General features: G+C 41.8%; 1 long non-coding RNA gene across 1 annotated transcript in view; it reads left to right on the top strand.

The window, feature by feature from the left end:
* Positions 1-2,896: 2,896 nt before the first annotated feature.
* The window catches only part of LOC135182215 (uncharacterized), a 28,324-nt gene continuing 13,012 nt past the window's right edge, over positions 2,897-18,208 (top strand). The window contains exon 1 of the long non-coding RNA XR_010305103.1: positions 2,897-3,146. This is a non-coding gene — a long non-coding RNA (uncharacterized LOC135182215). The remainder of the gene's footprint in view (positions 3,147-18,208) is intronic.

The raw sequence follows: 18,208 nt of genomic DNA, 5'->3' as shown, positions 1-18,208 counted from the left end.
GGATTTTGATTGACTCACCGTCAACAGTAAATGAGCCATTGGCAGTTTACTGTCAATTTCTTGCCTTTTAATCTGCAAGTTCCAGAGGTGATGACACCCTCCTCAGCCTGCGGCACAGGGATGGGAGGGAAAAGAAAGTGGGACAGAGAACACACTGGCAGGAGTTTAGGTGAGGACAGGTGATGGATCAGCACCACAGAGGGTGGAAGGCAGCTTTACCATTCTCTATATCTGATGTGTAGAGCTAAAATTAAGCAGTAGTCAGGCAAAAGTCATGAGTATTAAAATTATGCCACCCAAAAGTGTTCATGAGGTCTCCTCAGATTAAATAATAATAGCATTGCAGTAGTAATTAGAGGCATTGACTAGATCCAAACCCTGTTGTGGGAATTGCTGTGCAAATATAGCTAAGGGTAGTTCTTGCTCCAAGAAAATATCATAAAGCAGACAGGAGAGAGGAAGGAACAGAAGCCTCCCATCTGAAAGCAAAGGCAATGGGACCCTAGCAAGGCTTCAGTGTTATTCAGAGCATGCATAGTGCAGGCAGGGGTTGCCCCTTTGCTTTTATAGAGCATCTGCTGAAGAGGCTAGTCTGAGAGGAAGAAGAGATGTAATGTTCAAATCATTCCACTCCTATGCTAGTCCAGTTTCCTCCAGCAAATCCAAGACCCAGCCACAAGACTGTGGAGCGTACCAGGATACCTCACAGATGTATTTGCCCTTGTTAGCTAGGATGCGCCCATAGCCTGAGCCAAGCCTGGTGAGCTTTGTGAGCATTTTCATACTACCCAAGGAAACACAAAACTGTGGAAACCATGGGATATTTTAGCATGCAGAAGCTCAATATATATTTCCTTTTCAAGCAGCAGCACAGCACTTCTGAGAATGAAACAATCAGTTATAAAGTAACCTTGCAGCAAAGCTTCAAGGGGGATTTATATATGCCGGCAAAATTTTGCTGTTTATTCATTCTAGACATACTTAAAGACTAATTCTCCTCTTACTCTGATTTTATATCAATTATTCGCCATTGATTGAGTGGAGTTAATTTAAATTTACAGCAGCGTAAGTGAGGAAAAGCAGCTCGTAATCAGTAGCAAGTTGATTCTGCCACCTTTACTCACCATGAATAGTACCTTATTCGTTGAATAATCCTGCAAATTCCTCTAGGGGTTTCTCACAGAATAGGATTGCATGTGATCTGAGTAAGGATGGCAAACACTTTTCATACTTTTCACATCAGTGACTCCACTGGGCTTGGCCTGGACTAGGTGATATTGCACCAGATTCTCTCAATACACTGAGGATTTCTGGAGAAAATCTACCCAGAAAGGTCCTACCACAATTTATACCCTCAAGTCAGAGTTGACACAAAGAGTTTAAACTTAATCTGAGAGTTTCAGATGTCCATCTGTGCATTCTTAATAGTTTTCTGATGTATATCTTATAGTGACATTTCTTACCTACCATGTTATTCAGAGTTTGGGGGAGGTGGATGTAAGGGAAGAGCAAAAATGCTGTAGCAGCACTATTTGGACATACTCCACTGGAAAACTCCCCTAAGAGACAATCACCTATTTGAACTGCTTATTTTGTCGTGTTTCTGATAGGATTCTTAACTTCCTTGTTCTGGTTGATAATGAATGAGAGATGATGTTGGAGCAGAGTAATAACTTGCTAAGTGCTCTGCCAAGAAACCAAGATTTCCTATTGCAATTATTGTTCAGCCTACACATGTACCACAGGGATTTGCTAGCTCAGGACTAGCCTTGACAGGTGTGGCCTATTGGCATTCTGAACTGTGGCAAAAAATCAGAGCTTAAGCTTGGTAAGCACAGAGGATGACTATTTAAAAGATCTTTTTTTTTTTTTTAAGTCCAAAGCAGCCATTTATAACATTGTTAGAGATGAACTCAGGATCCATTGGTGGTGGCTCAGCTCCCAGTTCCTTCCTATTTTAGCACAGCTGTTCAGTGAAGCACAGAAATAATAATAATAATAATAATAATAATAATAATAATAATTATTATTATTATTATTATTATTATTACTATTATTGTTATTATTATTTTAACATGATTTGGTTTATTTTTTCTCCCCAAAACCAAGAGAAACTTTTTCTCACTCAGAAGACATAAAGTTTTAACAGTAATTAACTATGCATTTATTAAGCCTTTGAGAGTGATTTCTCATGGAGACAAGCATTCAGTAAGCAGAAGTGATATTAAATTGTTAAGCAAACAATATAGAGGCTGAGAAGGAAAACTCTACTGTGGGTTATCTATTGTGATCTGTACTAGGAAATAGGATCTGTGCTTCTGCAGAGGGATGTATATTCTCTCTGTTAAGCTAACCACTTTGACAGTGGAGAGGCCTGTGCTTAAAGTTATACATTCTTTTCTCCAGTTAAAAGGGACAGGAGAGGAAGAGTAGGAAGCTGCAGAGGACATCTGAAGGACAAGATCAAGAGATGTGCATTTCCCTGCAGGAAGGGAAGACAGATGCCATAAAAGGGGATGCATTAGGACTGTGATACACTGAATATCTGTCCATGCACTTAGTTACATTTTAGGGGTATTAAAGGAGCAAGCTGTCACTCATACTTGCTTTGCTAGAATGATCTGGACAAATGACAAGGAGACAGGGAGAGAATCTCCTATGGTGCAGATGGGGAGAGTGCTGGATTCTTGTCAGGCAGAAAGCACCCCCAGCCTGTTCTGTAAGGGCAGAAAGCAGCTGAGGCTTCTTGACGAGATTTCACAGCCTCCACCTGGCTCTGGATGTTATGTGACAAACCAAAATTGCTCCTCTCTACCTGACTGCACGTGTTTCCACTTGATGGGGTTTGTATTTCCATGCCACCAGTGGAGGAAGGTGCATGAGTGGAAGTGTTTAAATTTTTGGGACTGACTCTTTATTTTTTTAGGAGAACTGGAAGTTTGTGGTTCATTTTATGGCAGCAGTTTTTAATTTTTTTTCCCAGGGAAAGTCTCTCCCTGAGTAAGAGAGATGCAAGTGTGTTTCAGTGATGGAAGTGGCTGGATATTGATGAAGTAGCTGGAGCCTCATTAGTCTCATGGTGATACTGATAACTGCACTTACTGGCAAGAGATGCAGAGCCAGCCCTAATTCTGCAGGAAATCCAGGTACTCCTTGAAAACTGTAGGACAATTTTTGTGTGTTGAAGGCAAAGCAGAGGTTGTGTTTGTGTGGACGAGACGGCAGCTATGACTGACATGTATATCCATGCATGTCTACCTGGCTTGTGGGGGCTGAGAGGAATTTGTTTACATTTGGAAGTTGTGTAAGTGCAGCAGGTGCTGAGGGCCTGCTGGGAACCTGGAGATCCCTGACGCTTTTATTGATCTGCTATATGATTATGTTGACTTTCTGCTTCCCTGCAGTGTCACTCACTGTCTTACCTACTTAGACTGTAAACCTTTCAGAAAAAGAATTATGCCTAGCCCAGAGAGTCCTTGGTACTATTTGAATCTCTAGAAGCTTCTCTGATAATAATAGTAAATCAGATAGAATACCTTCTTTAATACCTGGTGGTATGTGCTTGTGAGAGAAAAGCTATGGAAACATGGGAAGGAGTGGGATAATCTTGCTGTGGATCCTTGCAAACTGGAAATACAAAGATTTTGAGAGAAGAGTTAGGGAACAGCTGTACAAGTAGCATGAGCAAACAGCACAACTACATTTAAGGGGGTAATTAAAAAAATAATTAAAGGAAAATGTTTTTTTTTCCTGGTGTGGGCAATAGTGGGAATTGTACTCAGTGGCCAGTGAATTGCTGTCCTATGGTCTCACGTCCACTGTACACAAAGAAAGGACACAAAGGCAGAGAATGACATGATGAAAGTACCCAGGATTAATTTGTATGTAACTGTATTACTGCATTCTGCCTTACCTGAGAGCCAACTTGATTGACTGCAACAACAAGTAAAATCAGCATTATAAATTTTATAGGGGAGAGCTGTTTGACAGAGACAAAGCAACTTTACCAAACAAACAAACAAGGGCAAAAAGCTGTACTTCACTAATCACATTTCCATTTCTCCTGTCTGAAAAAAATGAAGCAACACAAATCCAAGCACAGCAATTTACTTGTATGTTCAAAAAATTCAGTGTAGAAAATGGAGGGGTTAGCATAGAATGCATCATTAATTTTCAACTTTAAAAGGTTTCCAGAAGCAGGGAGCTGCAGGTTGTGTAGTGCAAACAGTGTTTTTTAGTGAGCTGCAGGCCAAGTGATCAATGGTGAGGCCAAATTTGCAGCAAGTGATTCAGAGTTGAGATGTCCACGGGTGATAAAGGGAAATGTTAAAGCTGTGTAAGCAAACAAATTAATAAGCAGCTCAACAGCAGCTGAAATACACCTGAAGAGATTTTTCAGGATAGTGAATGATTAAAGCTACTTCCACATGATACTGTTTACAATCCTATATGTGACACAAATAACCTGTGAACCTGGATTAGGACAAGTGGAATCTACATTATTTTAAAATACAGCAGGGTAAATTTAGTTTGGATGTTAGAAAGTTCTTATTAGAAAGTTATGAGGATGCTAGAACACTGGAACATGTTGCCCAGGGAGGTGGTGGAAGCCCCATATCTGCATATATTCAAGGTCAGGCTTGGAGGGACTCTGAGCAACCTGATCAGGTTGGGGTGGTCCCTGCTTACTTCATTGGGTGTGGACTAGATGACCTTTAGAAGTCTCTTCCAACACAGTGCATTCTCTGATTCTGCATAACCAATACATAAAAGGTACAAACCTCTATGCTTCAAAACCGTGAAGTATATCTACTGGTTCAAGATCAAGAGGAGGTAGTAGATTTGTTTTGTACATGTTTTGCCATAAATATCTGTTACAAGGAGACATCATATTTCTCCGAGCCAAGGAACCATTTTGGTAGCCTTCCCAGTACATATGTCACAAAGTTACACTCCAGCTTGGTTTCCAGGGTGTAAAAAAAGTAACTTCTATATACCAACCAAAAAGCCACTTAATTTCTTCAGTTATCTGGCTATTGATTCTACTTCCTTTAGAACTTTCTTTTTAGGGCAATTTATTTGTTCCTCTCAATTAGCACTTCAGGAAGCTTCAGAGGCCTCAGATCTTTTTTTTTTTTGGTTGTTGTTGTTCAGAACACTTCAGTTCCTCAGTGTTTTAAAACCAGCACTTTATGTATTCCTTTTCTTGATGGCAAACATAGTCACTTCAGGGCTGATGAACATGTTTTCATAGAAATGTTTTCCCATCAGACAATGTGGTTTCACCTAAACTGAAATTTGCAATGAGAAAATGTCAGTCCTGGGTTAAAAAAAAAAATAGAAAGAAGAAGAAACCTCCAAAACCCAATACAAAAGATGCAACAGTTTTCCAGTTGGGAGAAGCATAACAAAGTATTTTGTTTGGGCTTGACATTCCAGTATAAAATTACTTTTTTGTTGTTGTTTCAAAATTTGGATTCCAAATTAAAAGTGCTGCAAGAGAATGACATGTTGGATCACTCTGTTTGATATAAAACATCCAGATCTTAGCATTTCTACTTTTCCCCAGATTTTTTACTTTCTGTTCAAGTTTTAAATAAAGAATTATTTTGAGATTCTTCATGGCAGGAAAATTCCATTTCCTCCTCCTCCCTCACTTTAGAAGGAGAGACTCTTCTGAAATCAAAGCAGCAGGTAGGAGAGCTGGGCAGCCTCGGTTCCGCATCCTGTGCTGCATGCCATAACATGGCTGCATGCTTTTGGCCAAACTACTGCACTTGTTAAGACCCCTAATTAGTTGGTGGAATTGTGGTGGGAAGCTTTTTGTTAAAATTATGTGTAAAGTTTGTCTGTTTACTGAAATGAATTATTCAACTGACTTTGATAACAAGTGCTGAGCAAATCCAGCTGTTGCTTTTGACAAGTGTGATCTACTTGGTTTGAGCAGTACCTGTGATCCTCTCTGCCAGGTTCTGAACTCTCTTCTTTGGATTCTTTTCCTCACTCCACGATTTTACACATAACTACAATGCAGCCCTTTTCAGGGAGCTAAACAGTAGTACTAATTACTAGTTAGCTTCTTGTGCTATTGACGATACAGAGATCCACAACTAGCTTCCATACTGTGTTTTGCCTCCAGAAACATAAACATGGCTTTGCTGCATTTTTGCTGTTGTTGACCGTGTCTCTAACTCATGCACACTGACACAGAGTGGTGAAAGTTGTGGGATCAGGAGGGCAGAAAATGCTACAAACCAGGCGGATAAAGCCTTTAGCCAAGGCTCCTTTTGCCAAGTCTCTGTCTTGTTTTACATGACAGTCAACAGTTAGATGGGTAAAATAATTTACCAGAAACAGTTCAAGTGTAGACTGATGACACTTCTCCACCTCTCCAAGCTGAAAATGAACCTTTTGTCTTTCATATTCCCAGCTCCTTTAGTCTGCTCTTTGTCAGGTAAGCTTCTGTCTGCCTGCAGTTTAATCTGTTTGTTGCTTAGTTTGATCCTCACCAGCTGCATTCTTGTTCTTCACATTCTCCTGAGACTTTGAGACTCTTTACTGCCAAGTCCAGAAGGACAGCAGCACGTTTTTTTCTTGCACCTTGGGCTGTAGCAACTGTTGGAAAACATCATGCAAGAGCAATTGTGCCAGCTTACCCATGATTATGCAAACACAGGCAAAAGACTGCTTTCCCTGAGAGGCCTTTTAACTCTTTTCCAAATGCAATCTGTGTGAAGGAAGGCACAAGTTCCTTTTAGTTCATTCCTTTCTTGCTAGTGTAATGGCCTCCATAAACAGGCTTAAGCTAGTATACAAAATCACACTGCTTACTAACTGGTATTATTTAACAAGTTTCTATCACAGAAACCAGCAATGTCTGCTATCTGGCAATTGTATCTCCAGTAGAGTGGCACATGAGCAAGAAAGAGTATGTGTGTAGCTGTGTAGCTTGTGTTTGTACTCTGATTCTCCCCAACTAATTAGCTACTTTGCTGCTGTCAGTAGATGCTCTTTGTTTTCCTGGTGATTTGGTTGACACAGTAACCATCCATGATGACAGTGACATTTCAGTCATGGCTGATGTTGGCCAAAGTATGTATGACGAGACAGGCTTACACATACAGTGTTTTCTGCAGGTCTGTAGCTCTAATAAATCTGCTTTCAAATTAATACCGAGGCAGAGAAAGGGAAGAGGGAACTCTCCCCAGGGGCCATTGGGGATAGGCAGTGATGAGGTTCTAGATTCTCACAGCAGGTGAAAGGCCACAAAAGCAACAATGCATGAGTAAAAGCACGAGAACAACACAGGTAAAAGGAATTACAATAGCAACGTGGGAACAATACAGGGGAAATCACTGCTACTCTGAAAGAGCAGTGCCTGGACAGCTTAAGCAAAGTGTAATAGAACTGCAAATCGCAGGCCCTTGGCATTACTTAGCCTAAAGCACTAATGTATGTGGAGTCTTCTGCAGCACCGCGAATATTCTGCCTTTTCCCCCCATCCTCTTGCCACCTTGTCTACAATCCATCTTTTCTGATTTCCTGATTGAGGAATCCTCAAGTAAGAAGGGCAAGGTGAAGCATTCCTGTGAATCTGATGTCTGGGAAGCTTCAGCCTTCTGTCAGAGGCTTCAATTTAGCAAAAAAAAAAAAAAAAAAAAAAAAAAAAAAAAAAAAAAAGCCAAAAAACCCTATCAAAATCCAATCCAAACGAGCAAACAACCCCCACCAAAACCAATACATTTGCTTCTGCTATAAAACAGTGCATCCCAGGTTTAGCAAAGTGCCATAACAAGAGGTTATCTGCTTTTCTAAAGCACCAGTGAGTATGTCACACTGCATCATTAATAATCACTGCCAGGACAACAGAATTTGGTCAGCTATTCATTTCTTCATTATGTTTCAATGGGTTAGTCCTTCCCTGTGGTATTCACAGTGAAAATATCCCTGTTATACATTACATGGAGATGTGAGGGAGTAAAGATTTGTAGCCATGATTTTCAAAAGGAGCTAAGTGGGTTAGGTACTCAAATACTCTAGCATTTCTGTGACTCAGGCACTTCTAACAACTCAGGATAAAGCTATTGAGGTCCAGCTAGTAGATTCATGATACAATCATATTTAGTATGATTAATTTTTATTTATATTCTTGTTTCTGAGTCTACCAGTCCCAAGAACTGGATTCTCTGTCCTAGTTCTCTCTGTGACCTTCCATACACCTGTCTGCACCTTCCTGGTTTCTGATCATATTTGCCTTCTCATGCTTAGTGCTGTCTCTCCAGTGACTAATTTCCTCTTGTTCTCCTCCTACTCTCTCACCTTTACTTAGAAATGTTTATCTGTATGTGGCACCCAGGGTTCTCACACCGAACGCTTCCTTTGCCCTATAACATCTTTGTTTCCCCATCGAGTAGTATAATGTCCTCCTTGCATTCAGGCAAAGAAGAAAAGCAAAACCAGTAAACAGGCACAGTAATTAGATCTGTTGCCTAGGCTCCGGAGAGGAAATTGGGAGATAAATTAAAAGTTGGTCCCTTTGGAAGTTTCCCCAATGGATATTGATCAGGCTCAGGTGAACAAGAAACAGTCCAAGGAGAATTTATTAATTAGAAGCTGACAACCAATTGTTTCTTCCTCTCTCTGTTTTGAGGTTGTAGTTTTTGTTTGCCTCCTTCCCTGATAGAGGCAGCAGGTAAATTCCTTTAACTGTACTTCCTTTGTCTATGTCCAAGGGGCAGTGGAGTGGAATTACAAAGGCTGGCAAAGCTCGCTGAAGAGCACAGAAATGGAGTTCAGGTCTTGCCATTGCTTTCCCCAGAGATGCTCAAGGCTGCTCTGTATTCCCTTCAGAGACCCTGATCTCCTGTCCTTCAGATTACACAGTTGGTTAGCTGAAACCTTTGCTCCTGGCTTTCTAACTCTCTGGCACATACAGCATTCCTGTCGAAAGCATGCGTATCTCTGCTGAGGAGAGGCAGGAGGCAGAGGCACAGATAACCCTCAGAGGCATTTATCTGCCTTGTCAGCAGATCTAGCTGGGGATTCAGAGGGAGAAAGGGTATTTTTCCCTAACTGCAGAAGCCACCTGTGGTTTTAAAGTGAGTTATCAGTTTGCCTCTCACCATTCTTTTAACAATTTACTACTGTTAGTATATTCCAATACAGCTGAAATCTAAAGGAATTAGAGACCCAATTCTGAATGTGATCCTGCTCAGGGTAACACAGAAATGCTCTTGTACATAGGTATATAGTCTTCTACGAACACCTTAAAAACTGCAAAGGGACCTTCAAATCCTAGGCAATGTCAAATGCAAAGTTGGTAAACACAAGCTTGAGTCTTCTCTAGAGTATACAACAGAAATCTTTAAATACATCTCCTCGTACTACTTTTTACCTGGCAGTTCTGTCTCTGGATAGTGCACAGAATAGCTGGAGCTTTATGAAGGAGCAGCTAGTCAATATTTTATTTTCTTCTCATTGTTTGCCATGTGGCTCCAAGCTTTACTTGCTGGACACAATTTAAACCCCACTCTGGAGGTTTGTGGCACACTTCATTACTGTGGTTAGCTGCTCTACAGACATTAGCTACCTTAATACTAAGTATCTCTGATTGATGAGGGGATACTGTTGTGTTGAGTTCCTCCCTAGGAAGCTGAAGCAGAGACATTGCAGTAGGGAGTTTTGAAGCAATCCACACACTTAAACAACAGTTCCCATCTTTGCTGGTGTTCATCATGTCTGTAAATCACAGTCCTGGCCTCACATCAGGAATCAGCAGGGCATACTCAGTGAGTGACCTTTCATGGTGCTTGGTTTAAGTGTCTTGCTTAAAAGAAGACATTTCTATGAATAACATTTGTATTAGCAGGCAGGAGAAAATCCATCCCTATAGACATTCAGCTGCATTAATCTTAAGACCCACCTCTTCTTTCCTCTCAGCCCCTAGCCTCATTTACTGTGCACTTTCCCACCTTAGCAATAAATGCCCTAGCCATAAATGAATAGAGATCTTCAAGACAACATCCTCTTTCAGTGTAACCTCCTGTCCTGCTGAAGAGCAGGTCTGCCTTCTGTAGTATGTAAGTCAATCTTCTGTTGGAAAATAGTATGTGATCTGATAAGAAAGGACCAGATCACCAGAAATGCATTCATAGGAGCTGGATTTACTAGGTATTCGTGCTGATTTGCCACTTCCTATTTCCTATGGGAACTTCAGAAATTCATCATGTGATTTTGGATCTTTCCTAGGTGATTAATCAGTAATGTGGGAATCTTTATTCAGACTGCATAGACCCTAACTACCTGGGTTTTGGGAGTCACTGATAGTAGAAGTACACAGTTACTTTCCTTGTAGGTCAGCAGACAAAGGGGAATGAGGCAAATATTTTGCATCTGAGTTTTACAAATGCATCCTAACAAAAATAGTGAGACTCCTAAATCTTAGATTATACTGTGGGCTCTGGAACACCATTTATAGTACTGGCTGCAGATTTTTCTGCCTTTTCTCCCTGGACTGATCATAGGTGCCCTTTTCTCTACAGATGGCCTTCTCTATCTCCTCTAATTTTGCTAAGCTCATACCCTTTGGAAGTGTGAATGCAAACCCAAACAATGAAAGCTGGCTCCTGAAGTGTCAAAATTCTGCAACAGCTTTGCAGCTTAATGTAAAGGATATGACAAACTTTCTGTGGTTTATTGATATAGGAAAAGGTGCATTGTATAGATAGTATAATACTGACTGATATTTCCTGCTGATTTTGAAGAAAAAAAAATCAGGAAATAATCTGTATTTTTCCTCTCTTAAAATAAAATCTACAAAACTCTGGGAAGATTTTTCCTAGATTTATTTCCAGTGAGTTAGTAGCCGCTAGGCCAAGATGTTTCCCTATGTGATTTATACCTCTTTTCACTGGTCCTGGGAGTTAATGTTTCCCCCCAGGTGTGGGCCATTTGTAGCACAGCTTGAAAGAAAGAAATAGTGTTTTAAACTCTCCTTTCCATCTCAAAGTTGGGCTTTCAACTTTAAAAATTGATTAACTTTGGGTGAAAGGTCCTGGCTTGAAGGGTTCTGGGGAATGAGATTCTTTATTTAGTGACAGAATTTGTGCATCATGGACAGAGGCTGCTTCCCAATCACCATCCCTTCTTCCAATGTGACTTGCTCCTGAGCTACAGGTATCTGGGTATCTGCTGTAGGGGTGAATTGATCAGTGTATTTTAAATGTCTGGTCAGTCTCTCTGTCCTCTAGTTCTGATGGTGTCTTTCTCTGATATAGACCCTTCTCTAGGAAGACCTAGGTGGTAATTGCTGCCATACTGCACATAGACTATTCTGCCACCACATACTTGATAAAGTTGGGCTGAGGTCACACTGAGTGAAATGGGCCTACAGCCTGTCTCAAGCGTCTTGGCAGGCTGATTCTCTTGGGAATTTGTTTTGAAGGCAGATAAAATATAAAGCTTGGTAAAACGCAGGTTTGGAACATAGGTATTTTTAAATTAGTCAACTAGCAGTGACTAAATGAAATTATCAAGGGCAATCAAAACTCAGAAGAGAATCTTTTTTGGGTGATTATAATGAGCCTCTCTGTTCCCATGGACAAAACATTCTGTGTGAAATCAGTGTTTCATAGCAGAAAGATTCACTTTCAGCATCTGTAATAAGAAAATACCATGTAAAAGAAGGCACATAAAAAAATCCAGAGTTTAGATCAATTTCACCAGTTTCAAGTTTGTTGAGTTTGGTTTGATACTGAAACAACAGTATCAGGCAGGAGTTAATCCATGTCCTTCTGCTCCTCCTGCAGTTAGAATGGACTGCTCAATGGGTTCAGCTTCCCTTTAGCAATTTATTATTCAGTGAAAAGCTTCTCATCCCGGGCACCTTGACAGCAAACAACTGCGAAGAACAGAAACCAGGTGGGAGACATGAAATTTTGATGTAACTGGAACTAATGCCAAAGCTTCTACTGGCTTCAGTAGAGACAACGTTTCTCTCTGGGAGCTTGGCTTAAGCCAGTGTGTATCAGCAATTTACTGGAGTAAAGGAATTCATCTCACTGGTGACTAAGGCCTGGATGAGCCTTAAGGATGCTCAGTTTCAGTAAGCTGGGCTCTAACTTGTGAAAGCTGCCTGTGAAAAAACAGGGATCTGGGGATGCCTTTCTCATGTTGACTATGTTTTATCCTGTGTTTTCTCAAATTTCTTGTGCAATCATTGATGCCTTGCCTGATGTGTCCTCATCCTCCTCTGCAGACAATTTCTAATCTTCTCCCTTCTCTTGAAGGACAGGGTAAGGGCACATCAGACAAAGAGGCTGATCTAGAAGACATTGTCAGGAAATAGTGGCAGTATTTTTTACTTCATTCCTCTCCTGATTGTGGCCTCATGTTTTCAGCATGTTCAGTGGAAATATGCCTAAGAATGTGTCTGCATTTCTGCTGTAAAGCTCCATGAAAAACAGAGTGCAAAATTAATCTCGGATGTAAGCCCTGCTTGACTTCAGCAAGCTTACTCCGGGGAGAGATTTTGTCCTGCGTATTTGACGTGTACTAAATGGAAAAGTAAGGGTGTCTGCTAATGCTTTCTGCTATTGTTATGCTAGAAAAGATGCTGTGGCAAAGTTTTTCTGATGACACAAGACTTCATACTTATGTATCTGTGTATCTACAACTTTTTCTGGATCTATATAAATATTAATTAAAATATTAGATAATGGAAGTGGTCTTAGGATTTAAGTTACTTATTATGCAGGCTTCTTACTTGTAAACAGCAGTCTTGCGTTCACATTTTGAGGAGGAATTATGGGCAAAGATAGGCAAAGATTTGCAGGACCAGAAGAGCAGAAGTGTTAAGGCATCATGTCCAGGACACTGGCAGAGCTGCTGGGATCAAGGCAGGACAAGTGATGGGATGGGCAGGAGTTACAGGTGCCTGCATGAAACAGTTCCAGGCAAAGTCATTATCTCCTTCCTTTTGGAAGCAGCAAAGTTAACTTAGAGAACAATTTCTATGCTGTAGTAGAATCTATTCATGATTTTTAAAAGAACTGGGGAGGAACTGAAACGAAAGCTGACACCCAGCTTCTTTATCTGTGATGTAGGAAGACCTAAGAAGTAGAGGAATGGTACCAGGGCAGTAGCTTCCCATCAGTGCTACCGAGCACAGAGTTTGCCTAGCAAAGTTTCATAGGTGACATCCCAACTCCGTCAGCCACTCAGAGCCGCAGTGGTGCAGTCTGCATGAGCCATCCCCTTCTCAGGGAAGACTGAAGCAAAGATGCATGTAGTTCTATCTCTCTCGTTTGAGTTGGTGCTTCTACCTCAGTGGAAGCACAGTGGACAAACGAGGGGTGCATTCACTCCAGGGCTCCTAAGGAGTGCCAGCACTATGATGCTCCTGGGCTGCATTTTGGCAAAGTCAGCCACTGAGAAAAAAGGAAGGCAGGAACATGGACAAGTTTGCTCTCCTTTGCGTAGTGTTCTGCAAGACTGCAGAATGACATTTACTAATGCTACCCATATATTTCTGTCTCGGAGGAGTCTGGAAAAGAGGTTAGTCTTTGTAGGTCACCATTATAAAGCCAGAGCTTCAAAGCTCTCCACTGACTAGCTGCGAAGCTGGGCAAAAACTTATACCCTCCTGTGCTTCGTTCTGCCTCAGTGATGCCAGCTGTCTTCCAGGAAGGCTTAGATAGCTGAGAACCATAGCGTGCCTGTGGGAGAAAGGCATCTTGGGGCCGTTCGGTTGCTCAGCGAATCCAGAATACCAGAGATAAAAGTAGGCTGAGTTCTTACTCACAAACGCTCGGTCCCTCACTGGCGATGTGCCTGGCGCTTCTGTGCTTCCCGGTAAAAACACAAGGTGGCACTGAGTCAGCAGGGCCTTCGCTGACAGTTGCCTCTGCAGTTCTTTCTATTTATACACAATGATGGCAATTTGCAGGATCTCCTGTGGGTAGGTTGCAATCTCCCAGTTCTCCCATTGTCTTGAGGACCAGTGCCAGTGACCATCCTGACTCATTTATTGCAGGAGTAATTGCATAGTCACTTTATGTAATGTACTGACAATTGCATTAGGAAATGTAGTGCCAGAGCAACCTAGCAAACTGACAAGCTCAGGGACTTCAGTCTTACATCAGCCTCTGTGAGAAAAACATAGCAGTATGAGAAAGTTAAAGAAGCAGGAAGCTGCCTCAGAGAATCCAGGTATTGCCTGAATGGTGATCCACCATCAGGCCCAGACTCCTCATCATTGGTGATATTTCTGCTGAAAGGCGAGGGCTAAATTGCAAGACTCGACCTCAGCTTCAGGCAGGATGGATGTGCCTTATGAGTTCTACTCTTGGCTAGCAGCAAGCAATTATCAAACGAGCAATAGCGGCAGCATGATTACAGGCTATACGAAAGTGCTTGCTTGCCCAACGCTTACTGATGTCTTAAGACAACAATGTCAAACCACCAGCTGCACAATGTCCCTTTCGTCTTTACTGTCCAGATGAAGTTACGTGACTGATAATACAGTTAAAACTGGGACCTGCCTTCCCTCAGGATCTGGGCTCATTCAAGAGGATGTAAGTGCACTCTTTACAATGGAAGAGTAGTTGACATTTAGAAGGGAGAGCTGGGCAGGGACTCTTAAGATCCATTCCTAGACTTATTACAGTAAATCGCGGGCAATATGCTTATTCCCTCAGGAACTTCCTTCTGTGTTATGTGAGGATTGACAAACTCTCCTTCCTGTGGACAGTAGTGTGGTGATAGGTTACTGGGTGAGGAAAAGTTCTGATAGATATGGCATGCAAACAGGTGAAATATGTAAAGCCGTTGCATTTGGCTTGTTTGATTGAAAGGGTTTGTTTGCCTGCCTGCAAGGTGGATGTCATTTTGTGTGACAAAGCTTGTGCAATATCTTACAGAGAAGACAACTCCTCATACAGAAATTTCATTTTGATTTTCTTTCTTTTGCCATCCCTGAGACGATAGGACTAAAACACAGCAAATATTTTGACTGGAATATGCTATGAAAGTATGAAAAAGCCCTCTTGGTTTACCTTTCACTGCCTATCCAAAAATTGTTTTGTTTTCCCTTACAAAAAGTGACAAAACCCGGTGAGGTTGTGGATCAGCTCTCTCAGCCCTCTGTTTGCGGTGGCATTGGGCAAACTTTTCTGGGTCCAAGGAAGTGTCTGCACCCTGCTTGCTCCCCACTGCCTGTACTTTCTTCCCCACCTTGCTCCTTGGCTCTGCAGAGATCCTTTCCTTTCCTAGTCTTCCCACAGAACAGTTTATTTAACCTTGAAGTTCTCTTATCAGCTACATCAGCCTGCTGTAGCTGCAAGACTTAAATTGTTTTCCATTGTCCGTGAGCTGAATGGGGCCAGGCCTTCAGAGAGCACAGGCTTGGAAGCACTTTAAATTAGGCAGTCTGAGATGGAAATGCTGCAGGTAACAAGCAAAAGTAAACAAGCCACATTCTTCTCCCAAGACCTCTGCTCCTTAAGTGCCCAGTGGCGATATGGGAGCCCCAGCACATCTCTCAGGAGAGCTGTGCAAGACACAGGACTCTTAATTAAATACATAATTCTGTGTAATGTTACCGGCACAGACTAGCAAGCTCCTGCTGTGTGATCTATAATGCCCAAGCTCTCTCCCCACTGTCATGTCACCACTCTGCACCATCTCTTGCTCTTAAACTATTGGGCCCCAAGTGTGGGACTGTGCAGGTAAGGCAGGCGCAGTCCCACTGCACCCACAGGTACTGTGATGTTTCCTCACTCTGAGCCTGTGTGCACAGGGAGCAGGGGCAGACTGGGTGACAAGTGACCACCAGAGCCAGTTGTTTTATAGACAGGAAAGAGCTGTGCAGTGTGACATGTACATGCCACAAGCAGTGCCAACAGTGACACTACAGTGAGCTTGTCTGCCTGGGAGCAGTCAGGGAGCTGCTTGTACATGTTTGCAAACTGGTGCACAACCAACTTGCGGCATGTGCAAACATATGCAAGCTTGCTTGTACACCTGCAGCACAGGCTGCAAAGTAGGGCAGCTGCCCAAATTTGTACTTAGGACCTGCACAATGGCTGCGTGCAGTTCACTGCATCACAGCTTCACTTGGCTTGCTTCTAACCAGGGCACAAAGCCGGTTTGCCTTGTTGTTGGAAAAACCACAAAGAGGAAGGGCTTACAGATTGTCCCTTAACCTTCTGGCCTGTCCAGTCCTAGAAGAACATACCTGTTCCTTCAAGTGGCACTGCATGGCTTCAGTCTCACTTTTGCTGCAGTCTTGTGTGGTACTCAAATGGCTGGAGTTCCATGGCACTGTGGGTTGCACACTAAGGAAAATTGTCTTCTATGGTTTCATGGCTTTGATTGTCTTTTTTCTTTTCATTTGAGTTTCAAGATTTCATTCAGTTTGCAAGTGATTTTTGAGCACCATTGTGGGTTTGGTGTCACTTATCACCAAGCTGAACAATGTGAGATGACCTGGCTGCCAAAATCATAGAACCATTTAGGTTGAAAAAGGCCTTTAAGGTCATAGAGTGCAACCACTAATGTTCTTGGACATCAGAAGGAGCTGCTGTCTGACATCCCATGTGTTTAGTCAACATGTGAGCTGCAAATGAAAAATAATCATTTAATAAACAAATAACAATACTTACCATTTTATTGGGAAAGATTAATTCTTCACAGCAGAGGAGGCCTAGGGAAAGACTGGTGTCAGAACTGTGCTCACAGGAGCTCCCATGCAGAATGTTCCGAGCACAGGGTTGCAGGATACATAATGATGAGGAGCTGATAATACTGCTCTCTGCAATGGAGGTCATGTAGCTTAAAGTGTCAGGAGCAGAGCTGGGAATGTGTGAATCTATTGGTTCTATGTCTCAGCCACAAAACACTAAAACTGCATTTCTGGATCTGTGGAGACCAAGCAACATTTTTCTGTGGTTTGCAGCTTATTTGTTCCCTTATCCTGGGTTGTTACCTTTTTTTCCCCACCTTTTCATTTTTACTTCAAATCAATTTCCTAAGCAAAAGGTATTTTAAAGCAATAAGAAAATGTTTTGTACAGAAAGATATAAAAATGAACTGTTTTGACATTTTGAAAACTCTCCCCTGATTTTCTGCAAATACTGCTCAGCAAATTCAGTTCAGTCTCATCAATAGCTTTATTCTTCTCATCTTCTACCAAAACACTGTTTAGTGCAAATTTAGTGTCTGGCAGGAAAAATAGTGACATATTTCTTCTAAGAAAAGAGAAATTAGTACTATTAGGGAGGACTTTGGACACCTTGGCCCCTTCCCTTGTCTGCCAGTGACATTTTGTGTGGTCCTGCAAGGTCACTGAACTTCTCTGCCTGTTTTCTCTTTCTCTGGATGGCAAGTTCTTAGTCAAGTAATGCTACTTAGCATGTATGCATCCAGCACAGATTAGTGAGAGGAATTGACACTGATTGTGATTCTGGGTGTTATTTTTGTACTAATTTCTATTACATCTTCTGTTCATGCAGTGAACAGGTTGTTGCATGTGGTTCCAGGTCGAGGAAATGGATTGCATTTTACAAAATACAGCTGAACTCCATCTGCATGAAATCCTAATTGCATCCTTTGGTGAAGCAAATTGCAACCAAAGCAAATGCTGTATATTTAGAAATTGTGAATACTTTTCCATTTTAAGCTAAACAGTGGAATGCATTTGTTCATCTTCTTTTGTTACTGTGTCTCATATACATGAAGGATAACATGTTGAGCCTCCCACCTTCAAATACAGCCCAGTCCAACCTGCCTCATCCTGCCTCTGCAGGAATTTTGGAGGGTAAACGAGCAGTTTGGACCTCTGGTTTTGCACTGGCACAGCAATCTTTTCTGAGGGTCTCTAAGCACTGGATAATGTGGGGCAATACTGCCAACCCTATTTCACGCAGAGAGCCCTGACACTTCAGAGGTAAGTGGGCTGCAGAAGGTCACTCTGAATCAGCCTGAACTAGGCTCCTGGACTCTGCTGTAGCACAGCTGGCCTTCATTGACAGCAACATGAGTCAGAAAGTGCCTGTGCATATGGTTCTGAAAATAACTGGTAATCAGCAAATTCACAGTACTTTTACTCAGTCACTTCTCTTAAAAGACTCTTGTTAGACCAAATTCCCTTTTTTCCCTTCCACTATACAAGTGCTGTTCCATTGAAGCTAATGGGTTTGTTTGGGTATAA

Source organism: Pogoniulus pusillus, chromosome 16 (genome assembly GCF_015220805.1).
Source record: "Pogoniulus pusillus isolate bPogPus1 chromosome 16, bPogPus1.pri, whole genome shotgun sequence".
Classification (NCBI taxonomy): domain Eukaryota; kingdom Metazoa; phylum Chordata; class Aves; order Piciformes; family Lybiidae; genus Pogoniulus; species Pogoniulus pusillus.
The sequence above is the reverse complement of the archived record's forward strand: the minus strand, read 5'-3'. Positions and strand labels throughout refer to the sequence as shown.